General features: G+C 49.0%; 1 protein-coding gene across 5 annotated transcripts in view; it reads left to right on the forward strand.

The window, feature by feature from the left end:
• The first annotated feature begins 3,459 nt into the window (after nucleotides 1-3,459).
• Nucleotides 3,460-26,990, forward strand: part of Asap1 (ArfGAP with SH3 domain, ankyrin repeat and PH domain 1) — a 332,543-nt gene continuing 309,012 nt past the window's right edge. For 3 of the 5 annotated variants that reach the window (XM_027950249.2, XM_027950256.2, XM_027950272.2), the window contains exon 1: nucleotides 3,461-3,678. The gene's annotated coding sequence lies outside the window, so the exon portion shown is untranslated. Of the gene's footprint in view, nucleotides 3,679-11,562; nucleotides 11,578-26,990 lie in introns of those variants that run through there. The other 2 variants (XM_027950264.2, XM_071602116.1) reach the window with 2 other exon arrangements.

Here is a 26,990-nt window from a genome sequence, read left to right on the forward strand (position 1 = left end):
TGGGACCTTTGTGAGTGCTGGCCATTCCCTCCTTTTAGAATCATTTCTTCCCTTAACTCCAGGTTTTCCTTCTGCTTCTCTTTTTTTTTTTCCTTTAATTTTTATGCTCCTCCCATTACCCAAGGGTGAAATTCACCCCTCAGCCCACGTCTAGAGCTTTAGCTCCTAGGAAAGGAAATACAGGGTGGTAAAGAGTCTGGACTCCAGAACTCCTCCACTCTCTAAGTGTTTGGCCTTGGGCAAGTTATTAAATGCTCCTGTGCCTCAGTTTCCTCGGCTGTATAATGGTACAAGCACTTTTTAATCTCATTGCTTTCCACTCTGAATATGCACCATTCCTTCAGATCATGCTGAACTTTACAGAATTACCTGACCATATTATCTGCTCATGCTCAGGGTCAACTCCGGCACACAGGGTGCCCAAGTGGGATCTGGCAATAGGTGAGCGGATGTTTCTCTGAGCTGCATTTCCCCAGAAGCAAACCCTGAGACAAGGAGTTAAGCACAGTTAGTTTATTTGGAAGAACAAAAGCTGGTGGGAAGGTGAGGCAGGGGAGGGAGAAGAAGAGCGAAAGAAAGAACAAGTTAACGAGGAGGTTACTGCTGGGGGAATGGACTTAATACCACTGGGCATCCTCCAAGGAACTGTTTTGAGAGCATTTTAGAATCATTCCCTCTGCGGAAAGGGAAGCTGAGCATTCATCCACTGATTGGTTGGGTTTGGCCCTAGGCTGTTGGGCATTTCCAGGTGGGCAATATTCCACAGGCCTGAAGGAAGCCTCAGGCAGAAAAGGAAGGTTCATGTTTCAAGTGGACAATTCCTCTGAACAGAGGGCATCCAACTGCAGCCGCAGGTGAGTTCAGAGATGAGTCCAGGTGATGCGGAACCAACCATCACTCATGCATGTGCTTGTTGCTCTGCCTAGGGGGCCTATGCCCCTCATCTACCTAGACAGGTCCTTGACACGTCATTCAAGAACATGTACTCACTTCTTGAAAGTGTTTTCCAGTCTCCCTCTAAACCCTACCACCATGTTTTGTGCAGCCCCATGACACCCCAGACGTGCCTCTATGAATACTTAGCTCTGCTTTCTAAATGGAGTTTTCTTACTTGTCTTTCTTGGAGAACAAGTAGTTCTTTTTCATTTTTGTAGTAATGTCCAGAAAAATTTTAAGCACTCTGTATGCAATTAACCAGTACTAAATGAATTCAAATTCAACTTGCTCTCAGGGTTCTACTCAGAGCAAATGGTCAATAAATGTGGTCCCTTTCCTTCCCTCTACCTCAAAGAGTTTGTCATTGGACTTAGGAAAGCACCCTGTGAACATTTGATGTGATAAATAAGGTCTTTAATGAACAGAAATGCTGGGGAAGCACAAAGGAGGGAATAATTAACTGGGACTGTACCAATGAGACTACAGTTACCTTGTCTGACAGTCTTAATTACTTATAGTTTTAACTTTCCAGGACCATTAATAGAGCCGTCTGGCTTTTCTTCCATCACACTGAGCATTCCCATTGAGTCTATCTGTGAAAGATCCAGACAGCTAAGGGACTGAGTCAATTGCCCTGATTCAGATGGGGGTGGAATCAGCAATTATAGTCTTGTTTGCCTCTTCCATTCATTTGACATGTCTTTATTGAGGGTACTCTATGGGCCAGCTCTGTTCTTGGCTTTGGGAATAGGCATGATCCTGCTGTAATGCACCTTCCCCATAGGGGAATGATAAATAAGCAGCCAAATAAATAAACTAGGGACAAGAGCTAGGAAGCAATAAAACAGGATATGAGAAGTGTGGAAGGTGGAGATGGGGATGTAGGTGCCAGAAACAAGATCAAATGGTTGAGAAAAGCTTCTCAGAGAAGCTAAGTTCTGAGTTATGAGCTGCCTCCAAGAAAACCACCTAGAGATTCTTCCAGAGGGAGCAGTGTCCGCAAATGACTGGGGCAGGATCCTGGGCTCCTGGTGCCCAGCCTCAAGTGTGTCCTACCACTTCTGACCACTGAAAGAAAGTCTGCAGAGAAGGGATAAAACTCGATCTAAAGCTAATGTCTATTCTTCACTCGGAGAAGAGCAGGTATCCAACTCTGTTCTCAGAGTGTTCATTTCAGTTTTCACTCATCTGCATGTTGTTCCCTTTTCAAAGTGTGGGTTTCAAAGGAATCTGAAACACTTACAGAAAAACCACCAAGCTGCATCCTCCAGGTTATAAACCCCCCAAATGTGGCATTTCCGTGGGAAACCACAATGAATCACTCCCGCTAGCTACCCAGGCTGGGATTGACTTTGGTTTTTCCAAACTTTGTGAAGCACCTCAAGGTTTATTAACACCCCTTCCTCAAGGTCCTGACCCTTAGGTTAAGAACAAAATCCCAAATTCAGTGAGGTTTGCTGAGTTTCAGATTTCACCAGAAAGGGGTCTGCTGCAGCCACTAACCTTTTCCTCTGTGGAAAGCATGTTTTAAAACACTGCAAAGAAAAATGATCACTCAGTGAGTAGCAGGGATATGGTGCTCTAAGGAAAGACTATGGTTCCTGGCTTTATAATTAGGCACAAGTATGCACAATGCACACCCCACAAGCTAAAATCCTCCTTTCTCTGATATCTCTTAATGGCATTAAGAAGGAAAAACATGGCTACCATTTATTTGTTCATTTCCAACGTGCCAGGCACTGATTTGGCTTCCAAATCAAACCTATAAAGACAGTATTAACTAATACCCATTTCAGATTTGAGGAAACCAAAGCTCAGGAAACTGAAGTTAAGTGATTTACTCGAGAGGTCTCATTGGTAGAAAAAGGGAAAGGCCATATTCCAACCCAGGTCGGAGATCAAAGTCCACCCTATACTATCCATGATATTAGGGCACCATCCTGGCCCCAAAGGTCCTGCCTCCCAGTCCTGGGCAAAAAAGAGGAACTGAGCAAAGAGGAAGCAGTGAAACCTGTGAGCGATGTGATGCTACTTCTTTTAATGAAAATAGAGGAAACGGCCAGAGCCTGCAGGTCCATCCTCTGCAGGACAGGAGAGGGGTCGAGGTCTTTTCCCGGTGGCCCGGTCTTAGCCCGCCCCCAAGGCCAAGGTTTTCTGTGAATAAATCCCACCCTTCCCACCCCTGGAGGAGGAGGCAGCCGGCGGGGGTGTGGGCCCACGACCAGGACGCCAGGCCCCAGCTGAAGTCCGAAACCGGCCTGTGCCTGCGGGTGTCCAGCGCGCCGCGCCCCCGCCAGTGTGCCGGCCGGCCAAGGGTTAAGCGCGGCGGGAGCCCCCGGCGCGGAGCGGCGGCCGGGCCGGGAATGCTTAGTCAGGATTCCGATTTCCTGTCGAAGTGTTTGGATTTCCTGAAACCCGCGCCCTCCGCGCCGAGCGGGATCGTGCGAGCAGCTCGCGTCGCCGGCCTCCTCCCCCCGGCACATGGTCGCCCGCCCCTTCCTGCGCCGCGCTCGGCTCCCGCGCCTCGCCTGGCCTCGCCGCCGCCGCCGCGGGCCGGCACTCTGCGCTCGGGCACCGGCCCGCGCCTCCAGCCAGCCGGCGGTTCCCGGCCGCAGTCCGGTTTCCGACCCGAGAGCCGCCGCCGCGGGGCCCAGGGGTGCCGGGGCGCGGGCGTCTGCGCCGCCACCGGGAGCCGGCGCCGAGCCCGCGATGGAATAATGCCCAGCGGCCCGCCCGGTCCCGGTGAGTTGCGGGGCGCCGGGCCGGGCGGGGTCGTCCTCGGGGGCTGGCGCCCCCCGCCCGGCCCTCCGCGCGGAGAGGTGCGGGACGGGGCCCCGGGCGGGCTCCCGGCGCCTTTCCGGGTGGGGTGCCCCTCTCCACGGGCAGGACGCCGGCCCCAGGTCTGGGGAGCGTGCGGGGCGCGCGCGGGGCTCTGCCGGGCCGGGCGAGGCCGCCCAGGGGGCTCCGCGCCCCAGCTCCGAGCGCGGCCGGGCAGCGCGCGCCTGGCGGCCCCTGCTCTGCAGAGGCGCCGAGTGGGGGCGGGGGCCGCCCTGGTGGCGCAGCGGCCCCCTCCCGCTGGAGGCCGGGACAGCGCCGGCGGGGCCCTCTCCTAGCGCCGAGGCGCGGGCGCCGGCCGCGGCATTGTCTGTCTGGCGCGGCTGAGGAAAGTTCCCCGCCGCCCGCGGCCCCGGCCCCCGACCCCCGGCCCTGCCTGGATTTGGCGCTGCCAGGCAGGCCCCAGGCCACTTGCTTAAAGCAAAAGAGACAAGTAAGGGGGCAAATTTGCCACCAGGGGCTCGGTGTTGGCTCATGGAAAGACCAGGAAAGTGGCTTGTGTTTTCCGCTTGTATCATGTTGGGACCTGCTGCGTTTTCTGAGAGCAACAAGAAGTTTAAAAGAAAAAAGAAACTCGCTGGTGTCCGGTTTTCTGCGATTTAATTCATCCCATGAGTTCATCTTGGGCATTCCTAAAGCTGTTTCCTTTAACAATTTATTTTTCCACTAGTGCAGGGAGATGACTAGCCAACCTTGACCTCAGCCTTACCTGTACAAATCAAAAAGACCAGGAACTTTCTCCCACTTGTTTCTCCATCTATTCGGTCAGGTTGTCTTGGCCTAATTGATTCAGGGATGACAGTGGGGCATGGATTGCTGAGTAATGCTTTGGGACTGTGAACCACAGAATTCAGTTTTTAGGCTAGTCTTACCTCTGTTGAAACCTTCAGTCCAAGATTTTTTCTGTTTCGCAGTTAGAGAGCTACTAAGAAGATGCATATCTTTTGGTCACTCAACCAACGCTTTAGAAAGAAAAGAACCTTAGAGAATAACTGTTCTCACTCCTTTTTGTTACCTGGATGAGGTCCAGAGAGGAAATCTGACTTGCCCAAGGTTCTTATGGCCAGGAATAATTTACAAGTCTTTCAACTCTCAGGCCACTGCTCCTGTGACAATGTCAGATTAAGGTCTGCCAGCCATGAAACGGACCTGCGAACTTGTCTTCTTGCATTATAGCCTTCTCCACTTGAGTGACTTCTCTGTTCTGTCTTATTGCTGCTATTTTTGAGATAGGCAGTCATCTCAAACTACATATTTTGAGATGGGGAGTTAAACACATTACTTAACCTTACTGTTAAGCTACCAAATGGATTTGAAATCTGAAATGGGTGGCTTTTTATGTAGGGAATTACTTTTCACCAACCCATTCTTTCGTGAAAAATGGAAACCCCTCAAGTCCAAAAAAGGGCAGTGTCTTAGCACATTATGTACCATGTGATGATCAGTTGACTTGATTTTCAGCCCCCCTGTTTCTTGTGGTCTAACCAGCCCACCTATTTTTCTCCTTATGAGAGCTCTGAATGGCTGGTTTTTCATTTTTAGTATGTGATAATGTCGGAAAGAAAGGACTTTTTCGCAAGCTTGCCATTTGGTGAAGGAAATTGAAATTCTCTACACCTCCCCAGTCCTCACCAGCCACAGTGAGCCAGATTTTCAAAATTAGTGTGAGCCTTGCAGGCCCAAAGATGAATATGTGCATTCAAATGGAGCCCTCCCTCATGGGGACACACCTCCCAGCTGGCTGCTCCACATGCACCCAGGTGGCGCAGTCTCCTGGAAAGAAGGGAATCCAGGTTACCTGGAACACTGTTGTTCCTGCACTTCCCCTCCCCAGTTTTCAGCTGTTTGACGGGACCCTCCTGTGTCCATCTCACTTTTCTTTCCATTTCTTCTCATTTGTCTCTCCATTGCTGTATCTGGCATGGGCTCCAGAGATCTTTTCTAGGGGATGTACAAATAATGTCCACATAAGCAGTGGGGACAGTGACAGCACTTATGGAGCACTTGCTTTGTATCCTGCACTTCTTACCTCTAAGGAGTCCCGAAGGAGGAGAGGAAAACCCTTTGGGAGCCTTGCCCAGAAAGGACAGTGCTTCTCAGATTTGTCTGGAATTGAATCATTCTTTCATGCACCCCGTAAACATTTGCTAAGTGGCTCCACTGTACTAGATGCCAGTTGTGCAAAGATGAATAAGGACCCTGTTTTCAAAGCCGCCTATTTCCAGTTTCATCTTTCCATGTCAGCCGCACACTTTTTCATTTAATCAATTCAGCTACTCTGTGTGGAGCACCTGCTTCCTGCTACACCTTGGGTGAAGTCCTGATGATACAGTGATGAACAAGGTAGATCTGGCTCCACCCATCCTTGCATTCCATTGGAGGAGATAAAGAACTGGGAAAAAATAGATAACTTCCAAGAAATTAAAGGTTGTGCTGATATTTATTATTAAGGCAACAGACCAAACACCAAAGTGGAGGATAGGGATACAATATAGGTTCTAAGTTTGCCAGGGGAAAAAAAGGCTGGTTTGCAGTTGGAAAGTGGAGCAGAAACTAGGGGTAGAGAGGCTGCTGGGAGGGGAGGCACTCCAGGCAGAGGGATCAGAATGTGCAAAGTCTTCTTTGCCGGGAAGAGCTGCAGGTGCTCCAGGTGGTAAGGGAACTCATGTGGCCCTAGTGTAAGGGAGCCATGAGAAAGGCACAAGGTAAGTTGGAGGTGGTGCCAGATCACTGCGGGAAGACCTCCTACCCCTGCCAAGTACAGAGGCCATGTAAGATGTACTATCTTGTAGTCTGAAATAGTCCTCACTGGTCTAAAACCAAGGTGTTGGCCGGGCAGCTCCTTCTGTAAGCCCAGGGAGAACCCGTTCCCAGTCTCTTCTAGCTTCTCGGGCCTTCTACATGCTTTGGCTTGTTCCCAAAGCCAGCACTCTTGCTCTTAGTCCCTCTCACGCTACTGTCTCTTGATTCTCCCCTTGCGTTTAAGGACCCTCTAAGTGATGGCATTGGACCACCTGTGTAAACTAGGCAGCTCACTCTATTTTAAGGTTAACTGATTAGCAAACTTAATTCCAGGTAATGGAACATGTTCACAGGGCTTGGGGATTAGGATGTGGCCATCTTGGGGGCTGGTAAAGGAGGGTGCTGTAGGGCCTCTAGGGAGAGGCTCCTGACCCAGTGGGTTCTGCCAGAGCTCTCTGTGCCAGGCTTTCCACGTGGCGTTGGAGTTGAGGATTCACTGCCCTGGGCATTCTTCAGGAGCAGGCCCAGTTGTTCACTTTCACTGGGGACACTGTCTTGTCTCATTCTGGCTGAAGGGTGAATTGAATTTATCAGTGATGCAAATCTTCTACCAGCTCACCTGCTCTCACATCCTCTCCCAGGAGGGATGGGGAGGGTAGCAGGGTGGTCCCTCATTTAAAGTCTGCTGGTGGTTCGTTTCCTGGCACGGTGTGTCTTTTGTACAGCTAAACTCTTGGTTCCAAAATCATAGTTAGGTTGTCCTAACCTAAGCCAGCCCTGTTCCCAAACAGGCTACTGGCCACAAGAGAGATGAGCGAGCGTGTAGTTCCATGAGACAGATCTGAATAAATCCTTAGGGGGAAAATAACTGAGAGCCTGGCCTGCTGGAGGCGCTTGGTAGGGCCGTCCTGTACTCTGAGGGTGAGGGAGCAGCTATGGTGCTTTGTATAGCCATGTTGCTGCAGAGGGGTAATTAAGACCAGATTTCTAAAGTCTCAGTTATTTAGAGAAAATGGGCTTCTGTCCCTGATGCTCCTAGGAAATGGTTTCCGGAGACTTTAAGCGCTTTGAAGAGCCACATTGGCTCTGGTGGCCTCCAACACACTGGCTTGCAGAGAGACAAGGTTCTTTACTGCCTGGGGTTCCCCTGCCAGCCCCTCCAGCTCCCATCCCCTGGAAATGCCACAAACCAAGCCCCTCTTGTAGTATTTCTGGCGTTTCCTCTTCCTCCACCACCCTAACTCAGGAAGCGCAAAGGTGCATGGAGTTAGAAAAACAGAAGAGCAGCCAGCGCGCCTGGTGCTGCAGGGCCCCAGCTGGAGTCTGGTTTGGGATAAGGAAGAGTGCCTGTCAGTACTTCCCCAAGCTGTGGCAGGAGGGAGTTCTGTAGAAGCAGGCTGCAGGGATGGGCCGTGGGCAGAACAGGAAGGAGGGTACCAGGACACGCCTGCCTGGGGTTCTGGGGGATGCTCCTACTTCCCTCTTCGAAGCTGATGGTGATTTTTTGGTCAGGGATTCTGTCTTCATAAAACCACTGGCATGTGACAATGCCGTGGACCTATTTCCTTGTAGTTTTAATTCTCCTTAGGAGTAGAAATGTACTCAGAGGACTCAACCAGTCCTTGATACTTCTTCTCCCCTGAGTTCCATGAACTGCATGGAAACAGGAAGGCTTCAGGGAACCAGAAGATTCTGGGCTCCACTGCTGACCCCGCCTTTTCTTTTCCTCTGCACTGTCCATGTCATCTTACCTGAGACGACGTAGGAAGATCCTACACGAGGATAATGTCACTTGGTACCGTTGTGATTCTGATCTTGCAGGGAAACATGTTTGCTCATTGGTGGCCTCTCCTGTGAGATAGGTACCTTGAAGGGTGCTACGGGATGGGGGCTGAGACTCTAGATTATTCCTTCATGCCCCTGTGCCCGGGACAGTGCCCGGCAAAGAGCAGGCACTGAGCAGGGGCTGAGTCGGGTGTAGGTTGCTTGGCCATGTTGTTGGGTTTTCCTTTGTTGAGTTTTAAGTTTTAATACCTGTCCATTCTACTTCTAGAAATTCTGTTTGGTTCTCTTTTAGACTAGCCCAGCCTTTAGTCCTTGGGTGATCTTTCTTGGTTTCTGTTCCAGACTTTTGTCTTTGTTTTAAACATACTGACGTTCACTTCCAGATTGTCCCGTTGTGTTCATTCTAGGGGGGCTCACATCTCCCATTCGTGGTGTCTTCTGTGGTTCGGGGCTTTCATGGTGCTCTGTGCCCATGAGCGCCCTACCTACCCTGGGAAGCAGAGTTGTCTTTGCTGAGCAGTTTTGTGCTTCAGCAGAGGCCCTGAGGGTTTCCTGGGTCCTCACTGTTTGAGGGGCTCCACACCCACACCTTGGGGTTTCACTGTTAACTCTGAGCCTTTTTTTCTGCTCTCAAACCCCAAGGCAGAGCCCAGCTTTCTTGCCATTTCTCTGGACTGATGGGCGGAACAGTTTGGGTCTCTTTTCAGAGAAGACTTTGACCCCTGTGGGTCCTGGCTTTGTAAAGAGGTCTTAATTTCCCTTTCCTTCCAAGAGGCACCAAGTTGGAGCCAGACAGCTTAATCCATTCAGCCTTCTTTTAGAGACAGGAAGAGAAAGAACATTCATAAAAATGTAAGAATTGCCATTTTGGGAAAAGAATCAGGATATATATGAGAACACTGGCAAGAAGAGGACGGGACTCAGGCAGAAGAGCTTCCTGAGCGTGCCTGTGCCCGCTGCTAGAGGAGGCTGCTTCAGCTACAAGGGGCCAGGGTGAGCCTGTTCATCTCTGAAGCCCCGTGTCTAGCGTTGTGCCAGGAGAGAGGCAAGAAATGTTTCTGACGGATGGAGGGAAGGAAATTTATGTAGTCCAAGAAGACAGATACTGATACAAAGGATATAATAAGGTAATGAAAAATGGCACCGAATTGAGACTCAGAAGTTCTAAGTTCCAGCCTAGGGACGACAGTGACTTGTTGTGTGACCTTGAGTTGCAGCCCTGCATCCTCTTTGCATCTCATTTCCTCATCTGCCCAAAGGGGATGATAGTTCTATCCCAACTCATCCTCCCAGCCAATTTGCCATGAGGGTGTGGAACACGGGACCCTCAGAGGGAAATGGGTCTTGTCTGCATGGCCACTGGGATGAGATATCTTCAGGTGAGCATCTTGCTTTGGAGATTCCCTCTGCAGGGCCTGGGTTTTCAGGGAATAGCTGCAAGCGTTTGGAGTTCTCTAGCAAAGGGGCTGTTCTCTGGTGTATGGGCCAGTAGCTGGGCACTGGGGAGCTGAGTTGGCTTCTGGCTCCTGTGATGTTCTTTCCCCTGTGAATTGCTCCAGCATCACACCAATGAGGGCTGAGCTGCTGCTGAGAGCTGTTGCATGGGGAATTACGCAGTCATAGTCTTCATGATCTTTGACCTGCTGTTCCCTGAGCTGCTCCTCTAGACAGCAGTTCTCATGCTCTCTCTGGTGGACTGTCCTTTGGTCAGCTTACTCTTTCTTGCCAAAGGAGATTTGGTGGATGGAAAACATTCATCAAAACACCATGGGAAAACGGCGGGCCTTGCGGTCAATAATGACAGCTAATATTTACTGTGCATCCGTACGTGTCAGGCACCGCCCTGAGCAGTTTCCCTCTGTGAACTCATGCAGTGCCCACCAAAACCCATCAAATAGGTGTGGTGTTTAGCCCTGTTTGAAATGCCAGGAAACCAAGATGGCTACTAAGTGACAAGATTTTAAGCAAGGTGGTCTGAATTCAATATCCACACTCTTGACCATGATGCAGTATCGGCTCTGAAGACTTGAACGTGAATTTCATGCCCCAATTCCTTGGGTGGCTTTGGTAGTCTCTGTCATGAGCTTTTCTCTTAACCACCCTGAGCTCCAATTTGCTCTTCTGTAAATAGTGAAAACATCTCACTTTTCTTTAAAGGTGTCAAATAAAATAATATATAAGAAAAGCAGCTTAGCAAGGGCCTGGCATGTAATTGGTATCAAACAAAAGTCAGTGTGCTCCAAAATGAGATCAGCGCTCCCATTTGCGTGATCAATAGGGAGAAGAAGCACGGAAGAGCTAATTCAGTTTAAAGAGTTTTCACTGCACAAACTTCCTGCATGTCTTGCTGTGTGCCAAGCACTTAGGATTGGGAGATGAAAAAAATCAAAGTCCATGCACTTGAATACCTTGCAGTTGAGCAGAAGAGAAAAGTAACCGTTGGATAACTGTAACTGTTGGATGGATGTCAGCCCGCCCGCTCCACAGGAGAGCAGCCCTGGGTGTTCAGGGAGTGGGGAGTCATCCCAGTCATGTGGTGAGGGAATGTTGGGGCACCCAGGGCAGGAGTTCTGTAGGCAGCAGTGGGGAAGGCTGCCCAAGACTGAGAAGAGCTCTGCTGAAGTCCTTGTGGTAGGAATGTGCTGCTTATTTGCTGGGATCTAGGAAAAGGTTTTCAAGGAGAAAGCTCAAACTCCTGGCTGAAATAAAACAGCATTGGGGGTTTCTCTGGAATACAGTCTCCCTGTGATTTCCTGTCCGTCACTATCACAGAGCTCCTGATCTAGAAAAGCAAACAGCAGGTCGTTTATAGACCTTCCCGTAATAGCCTTAAGCAAGTTTCCTCTCCTTGGACAGTTACTTCCTCAGACCTAAAATAGAGCAGCAGCGGGGTGGAGGTGTGGGGTATTTGCAGATTGCACTCTGCTCGGGTTTGGATGTAGTGTCATTTGTCCCCCCAAGACTCATGTTCTGGAGATTGGTCCCCACGGTGACACTATTGGATAGTGGTGGAACCATAAAGAGCGGGGGCTGTTGAGATTTTTGTTTAGTCCCTTGGGGGTGTGCTGCAGGAAGGCAGTTCCGGAATCTCTTAAGTTCTCCCAAAAGGGTTGTTGTAAAGGGAGCAAAGCCTGTCCCACCCAGTTCTTGCTGCTTCCTGACACAAGATGTGCCTGCTTGCTCTGGTATGCCCTCCCAATATTGCTGGCTACCATCTGCCATGAGGCCCTCACCAGAACTGAGCTGATGCAGGCTCCATGCCCATGAACCTCCAAAACTGTGAGCTTAACGAACCTCTTTTTCTTCATAAGTAGCCTATGTCAGGTATTTTGTTCTAGTGACAAAATCTGACTAATACTCTGTGGAGGGGAGTCGAGGAGGGAAGGTAGAGAGGGAAATCAGGATTGCTGGTCTGGAGATTGATGGATGATGGCATGAGGAGGAGGGAGAGCCAGGACACCAGGCTTTTTGGCTTGTAATTAAGGCTGCCTGAGGTCTGTGTCTCACCAGACTGTGGCCTTCTAGGCCCCCTGGCCCTAATCAGTCTCTGCCTCCCCTAGAGTGCTGTTCCTGCCTCAGTGGAAGTGGGATGAGGAAGAACCAAGTTTGTGTCCTCTTCTTTCTTGTCTTTCCCTCCCACAACTGCAGCTCTTTGGTTCCTATATATGGGGAACAGGAAGTGGACAGGGTTTTCCTGGTGTCCTTCTGTCTTAGATCTGAGCCTCTGGAAGAGAGAACTTTCTTCATGCCTGTCAGTCATCGTCTTTCTTTGTTGCTCTTTTCTCCAAACCAAACCAGTGTGAGGAACTCTACCCCAGCCTCTCTAGCTCAGCCTCTTCTGTCCACTCCTCAGGCAGACTTCTGTGTGGTTTCCCCAGATCATCTAGCCCTTTCCCAACTCACTGCCCTCCCCTCAGTCCACCTTCTAAGCCAGGGCTAGAAGAAGCTTCTTAAAACTTCAGGTGGGCTCACCTTCCAGCTGAACAAGCTTCCATCTCCTTCTCCATGCCCAGGGTGGGCAGGTGAGGAGGAAAGCCCCTGGCCTTCCCAGTCACTCCCCCGAGGTCAGCCCTGGCCCTCTACTTACTCTCTCAGACAAGTCACCTAACTGCTGAACTCTGTTCTCAGGCTGGGAAATGGGCATGGACCACCTTGCGGAGAGATGGTCAAAGTACCTATTTCTGCCTCCCTCCCTCCCTCCTCTCTCTGTCACACGGTTTCTTTCTCCCCTGCAGGCTTATTCATCTTGGTGAGTCCTTAATATCCACTTAGCCAAGTGTTGACCCTCTGGTTAAGATGCTTAATTCATCTTTGATGAATTATTCCTTTATTCCTCTTTAGCTTAGGGTTGGAAAATCTGATTTTTGCTACATTTGAAAAACTCTTTCAAACTGTCCATAAGGACAAGGAGGAGTTGGGCCCTGGCACTGAGGTTAGTTCACGTGGAGGAGGAAAGAAAAGACAAGATGCGGCTCCCGGGCTTCCTGACTCCAAGCCCAGCGCTCTTCCCGCTGGCCATCCTGCAACTTCCTGGGCAATCCGGAGCCACCTACTGGGCAGGTTAGGTTGCCTGGGTTCTGGGTTGTATCATTCGAAGCAGGGTGCAGGCTGTGCGGGCAGTGTTTATAGAGGATCGTGAATTCAGGAGTTTGCATGAGCAGGGCCTTATGAATTAGTAAAGTAGACATGCGTTACTCTTTAAAATTCATTTTTCTGGAAGAGTCTTAATGGCATAACATGAATGGGTGGGGTTTTCCCATCCTGGAACAAGTTGAGAGTTGGTTGGGGTAAGTTGATTCAGCAATGGTATTTTAAACTTGCAGTTTGAAGAAGGAAACCGTGTGGAGTGTCTGCAGATGGTAATCGTGTAGACCCAGGATTTGAGTCTGCAAAATGATCACGTCTTCAGGAGCAACACTTTGGTGGTGTAGGTGATTGGCCAGGAGTTTGGCTCCTGGACTTGTGTGAGTCCACTTGGCCTTTTATTTGCTATTAACTGACCTTGGGCAAGTTACAGGACTCTCTGAGCCTCAGTTTTGTTACCCATCAGATGGAGAGAATTAAGACTTCTGCTTTTAGGGCTGTGGTGAGAGCTGGATGAGTTGATGCCCAGAGAGCCATAGTATGGCTCCTGGCACACGGAGTCGGGCAGTGGAAACGTTAGCTGTCCTGGGGATGGTGACTGCTTAGGGGTTGAGTCATGTCTTCTCCAAAATACGTCTTGAAGGCCCCATTCCCCAAATTGTGTCAGATTGTGTCCTTGTTTAGAAATAAAATTTCTCCAACAGAAATAAAATGAACGTGGGGTCAGTGGTGTCCTGATAAAAGGGGAAGTTGGTACACTTGAGGAGATGGCCATGTGGGTGGAGTGACGCATCTAATGTCTGGATTGCTGGCATCCACAAACCAGAAAGAGGCAAGCAGGGAGTGTCCCCACAAAGCATCAGAGAGCTTGCCCCTGCTAAAGTTTTGGTTTTGGAATTCTAGGCTCTAGAATTTGATGGTGGACCTAGGAAACTCATATGGCAGCAAGGACAGTGATGATTGTGATGATAATGACTTGGCCTCTCGTCTAAACTCTGGCCAAGAAGATGATCCCATGTATACATGTCTGACTGTAGCCAGGCTTGGGGCACCATTCAGCCAGTACTGGTGTGAACAGACCTTCCAGTTCTGTCTTCTTGACACATCTCCAGGGCATTTATTGAGGACTTCCTTGGCTGTGTTCTAGGAGCGGGATGTTGGATGTCAACGCTCCCAGTCTAGAGGGTGAGATGGGCACTGAAGGAAACATTGCTCTGTGAGCCTTCTAAAGGATGGGAAAGTAACAATGTGAGTCCTTTGTGTCTTAGGGCAACATGGTGTGGTAGAAAGAAGGCGAGCCTGGCCATGCTGCGGTCCAGGTGGGAATCTGGGTCTCTCTTAAGGGTGTCTTTGGGCAGCTTCCTTTCTCTGGAGCTCAGTTCCAGTCACCTGTGCTGCTAATATCCACTGGAACTTGAAATGAGATCTCACAGGATGAGTATGAGGCACCAGAGAGGCCCTGAGTAGAAGTGGCTGTTGTCCACTTTGCCCTGTCCAGACACTGGGCTCTAGACAGGTGCTTATCAGTGCTTGCGAAGCCTCATTATCAGGGGCAGAAAGAGCGTGTTGGAATTGGACAGGCGGCACTTGATGGGAATAATGCATTGTCAATATGAAGAGGGCCTGGGTCCCTGGAGGATGGGGAGAAGCTAGGGCTTCCAGAGGCCTCAATAACTCATTAGAAAGGGAACTCTAAAGTCCCTGTTGCCTTCCAGTTACTGAAAATGTCACAGAAAAGCGAGTAAAAAGAAGAAAAGCAGAACTCCTCTGCATCTTAAAAATAGCTCCTGAGCAGAGCAGCCCTTTCCCTTTGCCCTGGTCAGCTGAAGTGCCCCTTCCCAACCCACTCCTGCTCTGCTCTCTGCTACCCAGGGATGCCTACCCACACCTCCTCCCAGCTCAGAACTTCAGTGTTTATTCCACACATAGGTATTCATTTGAGTTTCTGTTGCATACCAGTATTATTCCAAGAGATGGGCAACTATTATGATCATAACAGAAAAAAGTACCTATCCTCAAGGATTTCTCATTCTGGTGGTGAGAAACAGACTCAAACATTTTCTTACATGTCTAGCAAATGGCTGGCATATGAGATGATGAAAGAAGCTTCTGTAGAAAAATTTGCTAAGGAAGATGAGGATGCTGAGGCTGGGGGATGTACACTGGCAAATGGGGTGTTCATGGAAGCTCTCCTAGAGCAGATGTTTGAGCAGAGTGAACTGAGGGAGTGAACACATAGATAATTGAGGACAAAATGTGACCCAGACAGAGGGTCTTGTTAGTGCAGGTGTTCTGGGGTAGCCATGTATGGAAAGTTGCATTAAAGGAACCTCAAGGAGGCTAGTGTGGCTGGGGTATAATGTGTGATGACAGTTCTGGATGAGGGGAGAGGGTGATGGCCTGGGGTTGAGAACATTACCTTTTGGGGAATTTTTTTGGTATCAGAGATTGGACGTAGGGATGCTTAACCACTGAGCCACATCCCCAATCCTTTTTATTTTTTTTTTTATTTTGAGACAGGATCTTGCTAAATTGCTTAGGGCCTTCCTAAGTTGCCGAGGTTGGCCTTGAGCTTGCAATCCTCCTGTCTCAGCTTCCCATGACTGGTATTATAGGTGTGCACCACCACATCTGGCCTTAGATTTTTTTGAGGACTTTAGATTTTACTCTGAATGAAAAAGCAAAGGAGTACTATGATCTTGACTGACTTGTTTTTTAATCAGGATCCCACTATCAGCTGTGTAGAGGATGGGTGCAGGGTAGAAAGAGTGGAAGTAGGAAGGTAGTTTGGAAGGTTGCTCCAGTCCTTCAGGCAAAAGGCCAAGGTGGAAGCGCTGGAGGCAGTAGGGGTGATGGAATACTGAATTTGTGAATTCCTTCCCCTCCTTCAATTCCCCCAAACCTTCATCAAGCTGGGCCAGTGTCTCTGGACCACCCCTGGGTGACGGGTAGGCTCTGGCGATGCTATGCATCAAGTCTGCTAGACTGAGCTCCTCCTGGATGGCAGATTGTGTCTTCTCCCGTGTCTTTAGTGCTTATCGCAGTGCCTGACGTGATGGTAGCTGTTCTGAGTGTGTGCCATGTGGATGCTCAGCCTGTTTCCTGACTCCTGAGATAGAATTTGGACCTTGTCAACACACCTGTCATGCTGATGTGCCATTGCCTGCCTCTTCCCCTGCCAACTCCTGAGCTCCACAAGGCTAACCTTGCTTTGCCCACTCCTGTAAGCACAGGATTGGCCCTGTGCCTGCCCCCTGCTAGGTGTGCAGGAAGTGCTTTTGTGAAGGAATGGATGCACCTGGTCCCTTTCATCACCTGCTGAAAAGGGCATTGGTCCCAGCCACTATGGGTTCTGATCCCAGCATGTCACTGGGAAGATTAAATTGTTAAAAACCACAAGCTACAGGGTGGCCCCTCGGCTTTGAAGGAAGAGCAAAAACAGAGAGGCATGGGGTCTGAGCCAGCCCTGCTCAAGGGCCCTTGCAGTGTGGAGGGCTCTCCTAGGCTCGGCCATATGGCAGAGGCATGTGGGGAGCTGTGACAGGAGAGAGGGGCACTCGGCTGCTGGACTGACAGGCTGGGAATGGTGGGTCCTCACGGCCGGAGATCCTGACTGATGTGGACAGCATCTCCAGAACTTCTGGTTGGCTGTTTGGCCGCATAAACCAGAGGATGCACAGCTGCTAGCCACATGAGAACACAGCAGCTCTCCCACTTCCCAGCCAGCTCACACTAATTGATTTTTTTTTTTTTTTAAACCTTAGGATCTTTTACAGTGTTCTCTCTCTGTCTGTCTCTGTCTCTCCTTTTTTTTCCCCTTTGGTATTGAGGATTGAACCCAGGAGTGTTTAACCACTAAATCACATCTCCAGTCCTTTTTATTTTTTATTTTGAGACAGGGTCTCACTAAGTTGCTTGGGGGCCTCACTAAGTTGCTGAGGCAGGCCTTGAGCTTGCGATCCTCCTGCCTCAGCCTCCTGAATTGCTGGAATTCCAGGTATGCACCACTGGCTACAATCTCTCTCTTTTTTTTTTTAATTAATCTTTAAATTCAATTTTTGATAACAGCTTTATTAACATATAATTCACATAGTATATAATTCACCCATTTAAATTACAGAGTTCCATGGCTTTAGTGTACCCACAGAGTTGTGTAGCCCTCACTATAGTTAATTTTAGAACATTCTTGTCACCTCAAAAAGAAACCCCATCCATACTCATTAGCAGTCACCCCCATTTCAATAGCCACCCCCTAGCCTAGGCAATCTACTTCCTGCACTGTTTCTTTTTTTTCTCCAAATATAAGTATAATGTGTGCTTATGATAAAATTCAGAAAAGAGCAGGAACTCTTTGACAGTGGTCATTATATTTACCCAGCCACTGAGACCACTCTTGTCTGTCTATGCAGATAAATGGAGAGATACATTGTTTCTGCAAACAGTGCTATCATCTTACACATTCTTTTGAATAATCTTACTTTTTCTCTTAATACATTGGGGCACCCTTTCAATGCGACTAAATATAGATGCGTGTGGCCATTTTTAATGGCCATGAAGATACCATAATTTGTTTAACCACCCTTTTTTAATGGACATGTAGTTTGTTTCTAAGTTTTGCATTTTCTTTTTTTTAATTTAATTTTTGTAGTTGGACACAATAACTTTATTATTTATTTATTAATTATTTTTATGTGGTGCTGAGGATCGTACCACTGAGCCATAACCCCAGCCTCTGCATTTTCTTACATGTCTAAATATTCACTTTGGACAAATGCTTAGGGGTGGAATTGCAGGTCAAAGGGTAGGCACATTTTTAAGTTTGATATTTACCATTAAATGGCCCTCAGAAAAGTTTACCAGTCTATATTTCTAAGAACAATTCTGAGAGTGCACATTTTTAAAAAATTTATCTAGCCCTGGACATTTTAGTTGTATTTACCTTTGTATAGCTAATAGCTAATAATAGGCTAAAGATGCTTTTATTTGCATTTTTAATTTAATTCATATTTTTCCAGCATGTGGTATAGAGCATAATAATGTTTGCAATCTGCCCTGAGCCAGTTGGGGCCATAGAGCTCTGTCAAAGGCTGGTGTACATCCCAGATGTGGTTGGAGGCCTGACTTTGCCATCAGCTATGACTGCAGCTGCTTCCTCAACCTCTGAGGACCTCAGTTTCCTCATCTGTGAGGTGTGGGAGGTTTGGCAGAGGGACACAGTTGTTTCCAACTGTCGATATTATTCCTTATGAAGAAAGTAAAAGCAGCCGTGAAGTGACGGGGCTTTAGCCTGCCTCCTGGCTTGCTCAGGGTCCCACGGTGAACAGGTGGCAGCTGGGATTCAAACCTGGCACCTGTGACTACAAGCCTCTTGCTCTTTCCTGGGCTCCAGGCCACCTTTTGGGATTTGTTGTGAGGACTGTCAGCCGCCAACCCTGCTTTGGTGCTGGTGTGAATCCCCTGCAAGAGGCTGCCTCCTGGGAGAGAGTGTTGTGGACACAGGGGAAGGAGGAGGGACAGAGATCCCCGGGGACATGCCTGTTTCAAAGGTCAGTGGAGTGAGTCTAGAGGGAATTTAGGAGTAGCAGCAGAGAAGAGCAGAGGAACGGAGGGCACCTGCGTAAGAGGAGCACAGGCCAGCAAGCAGGAGCTAGACCTGCTGGGGCGTCAGCTCCTCCAGACCCACCTTTGTATCAAGGAACTAGGAAGCAGGCGTGGCTGGAAGGTTCTACTTCAGGTCTCACTGGGTTTTCTATGAGGCACAGTTACATGCTGCTGGACCATCACAGGTGCCTGCCCAGGTCTGGCTCCCTGTTCCTCCCCAGCTTCCTCTCATGCTCCTGTCCCCTTCCCGCCCTCCTCTCCCCTGCAGCTGGTACTCCATTTCCCTCACCCTTCTCTCGGCTTCAGGCTGGGCCCTGCCTTCAGTGCCTGCGACCTGGGTCTACTGAGGACCCCCTTCTCCTGAGCTGGGGTACCCCCCTCCTGGGAGCCATTCCCACTGACTGGTCCCCAGCAGAAGCTCCTCCCTCGGCTGTGCCCTCCCTCAGCCCTGTGAAGGCCTTTCTCCAGACAGCCGTCACGTTCTGATGTTTTGTTTATGCCCGTCTCTTACTATTTTGCGGCTTCCTAAGGGCAGATACTGTTCTAATTTTACTCAAAATACACAGGATCTAGCACAGGATCTGTGATGTAGTAGTATTCAGTTTTAGATTTTGGGGGGTGAATTCATGAAATAATTCAGCTCAATAGAAATTTCATATGGAGATGAGGATGGTGTCTTAGTTAGAATACAGTGGAAATAGCTGCAGTAACAAATAGTCCCCACACATTTGATGGCTCACACATGAGAGATGTTTCTTTTTTTACTCATGTGAAATTCTAAAATGGGTATTTCTAATTCATGGGTGACTGCCAGCGGTCACACTCAGACCTGGGCCTCTTCCATTGTTGGTGATCCTACTCCACCCAGCACTTTGTCACTTTCTACATCCACAGGCAGAGGGAGACAGAGCTGGTGAAGGCACACTCACTTCTCAAAAGTGTGGGCCTTTGAGCCCACCCTCATTCCTGGCTAGAAGTCTGACACATGGTCACACCCAGTTGCGAAGGAGTCTGGGAAATGTCACCTGGCTGCATGCCCAGGAAGATGAGGAAACAATTTTGGGGAACAGCTATCAGTCTACTCCCCAGGTAGTGAGTGGGCGTTGAAACCCTGTCACATGTAGCTTGGTTGAGGAATAAGGATGTTTGGTTTGGAGAAGCAAAACTCCTGGCAGATGACATTTGTGACCAGGGCCATAGTTTGTCACGCCTAGAGACATGACACTATGATTGCATTTATTATGCAATTGGTGTATGCAGAACACTCTAAGTGTGATTGTTGGTAGGAGGGGAGGAAGACGGAGGCAGAAGACCAAACAAACTTGAACTCTCTTTTGCACCAGTTACAGGCCCTATATTTGTGCTCTTGCTGTGCACCAAGAACTATGCTGGTGCTTGAAGCTTAATCCTTACTTATAATTATTCCTATTTCGTAAATCTCAGAGAAGGAATTTTTGGAGGACACACAGCTAAGAGACAGAGCTAAAGTCTGGACTATGGCAATCTGGTGACAGAGTCTTCCTGTTTACCTGCCACACTGCATGTTCCCCATGTGAGCCTGATACCAGTTCTACCAGGTGGATATCACTATTGCCACCAAGGGAGTCATAACTGGTGTTAAAAGGATTGGATGAAGTGACCTTTTGAGCTCCAGCTAGTGTTCTAAATGCACTCTATAATTTCTCCTATGTTGCTGTCACAGTAATCCTAAACCAACCTAATGAAGTTGGTTTTATTAGCTTTATTTTAAAAGATGTGGAAACTAAGATTCAGAGAAGCTGAGACACTTGTCTGAGGTTGCCCAGAGGGTAGATGGTAAAGTGGCCATGTCGATTAGGAACTTCCAGCTGCGAGGAGTAAGACTGGCTTTCAGGGAACAACGAGGAGGTGCACTGACTCACACCATTGCAGGTCTGCCGGTGTGTGGAGGGGGTCAGTCATTCCAATAGGAAACACATAGCACTCATGACTAGGATAATTCAAGGAGAACTTCATGGGTGGATTTTTTAAAATCTTGAGGTAAAATTGACATAAAGTGAGCCATGTGGAAGTATGTAATTCAGTGGCATGGAGTACATTCACAATGTTTTGCAACTCTCATCTCTTGTAGAGTTCTAAGTTGTTTTCATCACCCCAAGATGGAACCCCATGTCCAGTAAGCAGCCCCCCTAGTCACTGCACTCCCAGCCCCTGCTAACCACCATTCTGCTTTCTGCCCTATGGATTGACCTATTCTGGGTGTTTCATACATATGTAAGATTTGGGGTCTGGCTTTCACTTAGCATGTTTAAGCACAGTGCTTAACATGGGTGTTCACCCGTGGCGTGGCAGGTATCAGAGCTTCATTCCTTTTATAGCTGAAAAATTCCACTGTGTGCGTAGAGCCTACGTTGATCCATTCTCCAGTTGGTGGACATTTGGGTTCTCTCTGCCTACTATCTGCTATGAGCCTTCATTTACAAATATTTATTTGAATACGTGTTTTCTATTCTTTGGGGCATATACCTGGGGGAGAATTGTCGGGTCATCTGATCACTATATTTACTTTCTGATGAACTGCCAAACGTTTCTAAAGTAGCTGAACCATTTTACGTTCCCATCAGCGATATGCGAGGCTTCCAGATTTTCCACATCCTTGCTGAGACTTGTTGTTTGCCATTTTCTTGATGGTGGCTGACCTCGTGGGTGTAAAACAGTGTGTCACTCTGGTGGGATTTGCATTTCCCTAGCGACTCATGCCTCCGAGCAGCTTCTCATGTGCTTGTTGGCTCCACAGGGATCTTTGTGAAGGTGTGGGCAGGTGTAGGGAAGCTCCAGGGCTGGAGTATCATCCGGAGTGACACCGCTGGGGGCTCCTGTGTCACACCAGTTTTGAGGGTCAGGGAGGGAATGGTTCTTAGAACCTGGAGACAGCGAGGACTTGGTGGAGGGGCCTGGCTAGACCTGGGACCCGGGTTGGGGACAAGTTTGCACTAACCTCCAGAGAGGCTCTGGGGCAGAAGAGTGGATGCTTATCCTCCCTCCCATCTCCTGTGGGCTCCCTGCTCAAGCCAGAGGGTTGGGGAGCCCTCACCTTGGTTCCTCAGGTCAATTGGAGTACAGAGTGGGGAGAAGAATGGGGGACAAGTGGAGTGGGATGGGCACAGTAGGATTCAGACTTAGCTTCAGTTCTCGGAGCCCTGGCTCTGTTTGCTTGGGATTCTTTGGGTCTGTCCTGGTTTGGTGGTCTCTCTGGATAGTGAGATTGGCTACAACGTTGGAGCTCTGCATCTTTATCACAACATCCAGAGAAAGAGAGAAAGCATCATTTCCGAAACTTCTACCCCATCGAGAAGGAACTTTCCCAGAAACCTCCAGTCTTACACATCATTGCCCTAAAATGGGTCACATTACCCTTCTAAATGAATCAGTGGAGATGATGGGATGGTCTTGTGCACTGCTGGGCACGCAGCTGGAGTGTGCAGGAACTTGTACTTCATGGGAGGTGAGGGGAATCCCAACGAAACTGGGAATGAGGAGGGCTGCTGGTCAGAAAACCCACAGTGCCACCTCCCTGGAGAGGTTCTGCCGTGTGACTCCAGGCCAGGCCTTCTCTTCTCCACCATGCCCCCGGGGTGAGACACTGCAAGCAGGACCCAGGCCTTCTCTGCACTCTTTGCTGATCCTCAGGAAGGCTCCCAGCCTGCATTGTCCTCTGGCCCACCCCGAGGAAGGCATGAACCAAAGCCCCTTCCATAGTAATGGAGAGACTTGGAGACTGAGTTCAACCAGAAGCTTGGCTAAAGGGGCTTTTTGGTAGTTTGTGCAAAAGAAAGAATGGAAAAAATAAAAAAGGAAACTGTTATATTTTTCCATTTATATATACGAAATGCCCAGAATGGGTAAATCTAAAAAGGGAGGAAGTCACCCTGTTATTTTGCGAGGGGTGGTAGAGGGTAGAATGGAGAGTGACTGCTGACAGGTATGGAGTTTCTTTTGAGGGGATGAAAGTGTTCTAAAAGTTGCACAACTCTGAATTATATCAAAACCCATTGAAATGTACACTTTAAATGGATGGATTGTCTGGTATATGAATTACATCTCAGCAAAGTTGTTGTAAACCAGAGAAAAAGACTTGTAAGAGTCACTCTGAGCCAGGGACGGTGATGTGTGCCTGCAGTCCCACCTATTCAGGGGGCTGAGACCGGGGATCGCTTGAGACCAGGGATGGCTTGAGCCCTGGAGTTTGAGACCTGCTTGGACCATCTAGCAAGATCCCCCTCTCAACACAACCAGACTCAATCTGCTCTCGTTTTCTTGCTTATATTTAAAGTTGAAGTTCATGCTCCTTTATTCCCTAATTAAACATTATTGTCATAGAGTTCTTTCCTTCCTCCCCTCCCCTTTCCCCTTTCCTTTCCTTTCTTCTTTCTTCCTTCTTCCCTCCCTCCCTTGCCCTCTCCCCCTTCCTCCTGTTGCCTGAGTGCTCTGAGAGGTTCTAGGATGGACACACAGTCAGTCAGTCCTGAGGCTTTAACTAGAACCGCCAGCTGAGCCAGGCTCTCCCTCCAAGGAAGTGGCTGCCCAGTGTCAGGATGTCATCCTGAAGGCCGTGGCCCCGCTAGGGCAAGCCTGCCTGAAACCGCCCCCCTGGCCCTTGCAGAGCCCACAGGTGGAGAACACTCCTCCCCCGACCACATCCTGTGAGCCCCCAAATCTAGCTAAGCCTGGAATTCGGTCCTTCCCTGCCTGCAGCCCAAGCCCATCCCACCACCACCCCATTCCGCCTTCTTTTCATCTGGTTGGTTTTCTGATCCTGAGAAGCCTGGGTGTGGCTGTTGCAAACTCGGGCCCTCCAGCTTGTCCCGTGCAGCCGACTGCTTTCTTTTTTTTTTTTTTTTTAATTTTTTATTGTTGGTTGTTCAAAACATTACAAATCAGTCTTCGTGTGGAAGAGGGGACTGCTCTTCCCGCCCACATCTCCCATGTCAGAACGAGCCAAGAAAACTGCTGCCACAGAGGAAACAGGCCGACGCTGGAATGTCCCAGCCCAGCACATGATGTCCTTTGTCAGGGTCCCTGGAGGGGCATCTGGAAGCCAGCCAGCCTCCTTTCTGTGGGCCACGGCTGCATGCCTTCTGTTGCACTTCTGCAAGCCTGAGTATGGTTGTGCGCACGTGTGTGTGCACAACTGCACATGCATGCGTGTACTGGGAGCTGTGGCCTTTGTTTCGGCCGGGGGTCCCTCTCTCTTAGCTTCCCCCATTTTGACTGTGTACTGACCCGTTTGGGTTGTGGTCCCTAAAGATTTTGTGTGTGATTACAGACAGGGAAGAGGCCCATCAGCTCAGGCTGCCTTAATACCAGAAAGGGAATCTCTGATGCTCTTCGTGTCCTCAGGAAACCTCCTTGCAATTGTGGGATGTGGGTTTTATGATTCTTGTTTGGCTGCTGTGGCACCCGAGGCCCCAGGGAACCAGTGGATGTTCCATTAGATAGATGCCAAGGCAGGTAGCCAAGGCCAAATCTACCCCTTGGGACAATGACACATCTACCTCAGACTAGGTCTTCAGGGTTCTTTGACATATGGAGGGAAGAGGTTGGAGAAGGTGGGGAGACTTGGTTGACTTCTAAGAACTTTGGTTCCAGAAGGCTCTAGAAGGTGGCGGGCCGTAAGGGTAACCCCCACTGGAGATAATTGCCAAGCCAAAGTCTTGTTGGGACCCCTGGCACTGATTTGATGGTGTTGATCTTTTGACACCTGGTGATGGGAACTCTGGTGGGAAATGTAGGTGGCTGGGCAGCCTTGGCACGAGGCTGTTTGTCTAGGCCTTGACTCAATCACTCACTCACTCACTCACTCACTCAATCACTCATTCATTTACCACAGGTTTACTGGGCTAGGCACTGTGCCAGCCGCAGGGCTTCTTGTTCCCCAAAATCTCCCCCAGAGAAGAAGGGGTGAGTGTCAGGTGGCTTTGCTTACGACTCTGTCGTGCCTGCCTGAGTGATTTCCAAGGGCCTTCCATTCTGGTGGGCACCCGCTGGCAGCCGCTCCTGTGCTGGTGGTGACGCTGAGTAGAACAGGGAGTGACCTCGAAACTGCAGTGCGTCAGCGGCTCGCAGGCTCAGCATCCTGCCCAGGTGTTGCTTCCCACTGAACTTGGAGAAAAACAGCAAAGAGATGATATTTAAAACGTGATTAAAAGGAACGCATCTGGGTTCTAGGGGAACTCTAAAAGAAGTCTTGTAGAGATTGGCTGATCCTTCCACGTTGACAGGCGGTAACGTTTCTAAGAAACAGAGATGGATTTTCAGAAAGAAGTTTGGGCATTGGAACTGCCCAGTAGTGGTGTCCCGGGTCACAGGGCTTCCTGTCCCACTCTGGAGGTAGAGTGACAGGGCCAGTTTTAGGTCTCATGAATATTTCCCCATAGTGTAAAGGGCATCCCCAGTTCCCCATTTTTGCTAAATCATTTAGAAGTCTTCCTGCTGATCCCCTGGCTTGTTTTTATCTGATTCAGATAATGTATTCAGGCACCAAGGTATTTGTTGAGCACCTGGTATGCACCAGACCTTCTAAAAGCTACAGAAGTGAACACAACACTTTTCCACCCTTGAAATGGAACATTCTGATTTATTATCATAGAAGAAAGGAAACTTCATTGTTAAATAAGATGATGTACTTTGGCTTGTTCCAGGGAGGCAAAGGTTGCAACATTTTGAGACTTAGAGGCCCAAGGAAATGCCAAGAGAAGCCCGAGTTTCTGTATTTCCAAATAGAAATCACAAGGTCTAGCTCACAGCAGGCCTCTGAGGCTATTTTGATTATGCCAGTTTTACAGATGAGGAAACTGAGGTTCCAAAAGGTTAAGTGGCCTGCCCAAGCCTGGTTGGGGGAGGGGAGGAGTCGGGACTTAAACCCCAGTCCTCAGATGCCAAAGTCCTGTCCTTTTCCTTCTGCTCCACTGCACCCTTCAAGCTCAGGATCCCCCACCACCACCCCAATGCAAATCTGCACATTGGCATGGGTGGTAACATGCTCTTCGACAGAAGCACTAACTTAGTCTCTTGAAATAACACACATTTATCTTCTTATGGTTCTGGAAGTATCCTCACTGGGCCTTGGATATAGCAGACATTTGCCCCATGTGAGGTCTCACTGCCTGTCCACTGAGGGCTTCGTCTTCCTGCCCTTTCTATCTGGTCTTCTCCCGTTCATCTTCAAAACCAGATGCTATTGTCCCCTCCCCAGTGAAGCCACCCTGCCCAGTCCTCTGCATTATTCTCTACTTTGTAGCAGCCTCTGTCTTTGCAGATACCACCAATTATTGATTTACCTGTGTCCCTTGCACCAGAGGAAGGTGCCCAACTCACCTTGGCACTTCCTAAGCATCTGTGGAATTGCCTTAGGAATGAATGCCTGTGTGAGTGAATGAACCTGGCAAAACAGAAGCTATTGTCCTATCTGTTTCACATTTTACAGTATAATGACTACTCATTAGATGTTGTTATCTCTGGACTAACAAATGAGGAATTCACTTCCTTTCTTATTAGAAATGCAAATATTTAGGGATTCCAAGCCTGGGATTTCTGAGTCACAGATAAATCAGAGACTGTGTGGGTGAAACCTCATGCAGGGCCAGGTGTGCTTTGAAGGATTCTTTAGGAGACCTGAAGAGAGGATCTAGGGTCCTAATCTCTCAGATTTATAGACCTCTGAGGACTGCCTTGGGCTTCCACCAGATGACATTTGAATGTTGCTTAGACATACTTTACTTCTTTGGATTCTGAGATGCCTTTGAGTACAAGATACATTATGGAGATCGTAACAGGGTCAGGAGAGAAAACAGAAGCTGAATTCCATTGATAGGGAGACACGTTCTGTTTTAGACGTGTTAAAATGTGGAAAAACGACCATCACATAACAGAGGAAATGAGGCAGTCACAAAGAGTGTAGTCAAGTTGCCTCGCTGGGTGGTGACTGCTGATTGGACCCACTCACGGGAGGTCGGAATGAGCGAGGCTGGTGTGATTAGCTTGTCCAAGGTCTTTTTTTAGTTCTAACACTGGAGGAATCACATATGGCGGAGACCTCTCTGCTGAGGGTATCCCTACTTGGAAAGGCTGGTGGAATCTTAAAGAAAGAAGGGGCTTTGTGATTAGACCTCGTTTCCATTTATTAGCTATAAGAACACTAGCAAGATGCTCATCCTTGTCTTCGCCCATCCCCTTCTCTGTGAAATGGAATGATAATCATTGCTGTCTCCAGGGTTGTCAGGAGATTACGGAAGTTATTGCTCATGTAGTGTCTGATATGCATAGTAACTGTGATAGCTTGGTTATTTTAAAAAACTTGTTGCTTACTCTGTTAGGGCTGTTGTGTCCTCGGTTGTAGGGAGTAATGGCTGCACCCGTGGGGGCCTGTGTGGACCAGGAAGCACTCAGCAACGAGGCGGCCTCCAGGGGGACTCAATCCTCCTGTGTCCTCCATCCCAGTGCTCTAGTCCTTGGACAAGTGGAGGCCA

The sequence above is a fragment of the Marmota flaviventris genome, chromosome 15 (genome assembly GCF_047511675.1).
Source record: "Marmota flaviventris isolate mMarFla1 chromosome 15, mMarFla1.hap1, whole genome shotgun sequence".
NCBI lineage: Eukaryota > Metazoa > Chordata > Mammalia > Rodentia > Sciuridae > Marmota > Marmota flaviventris.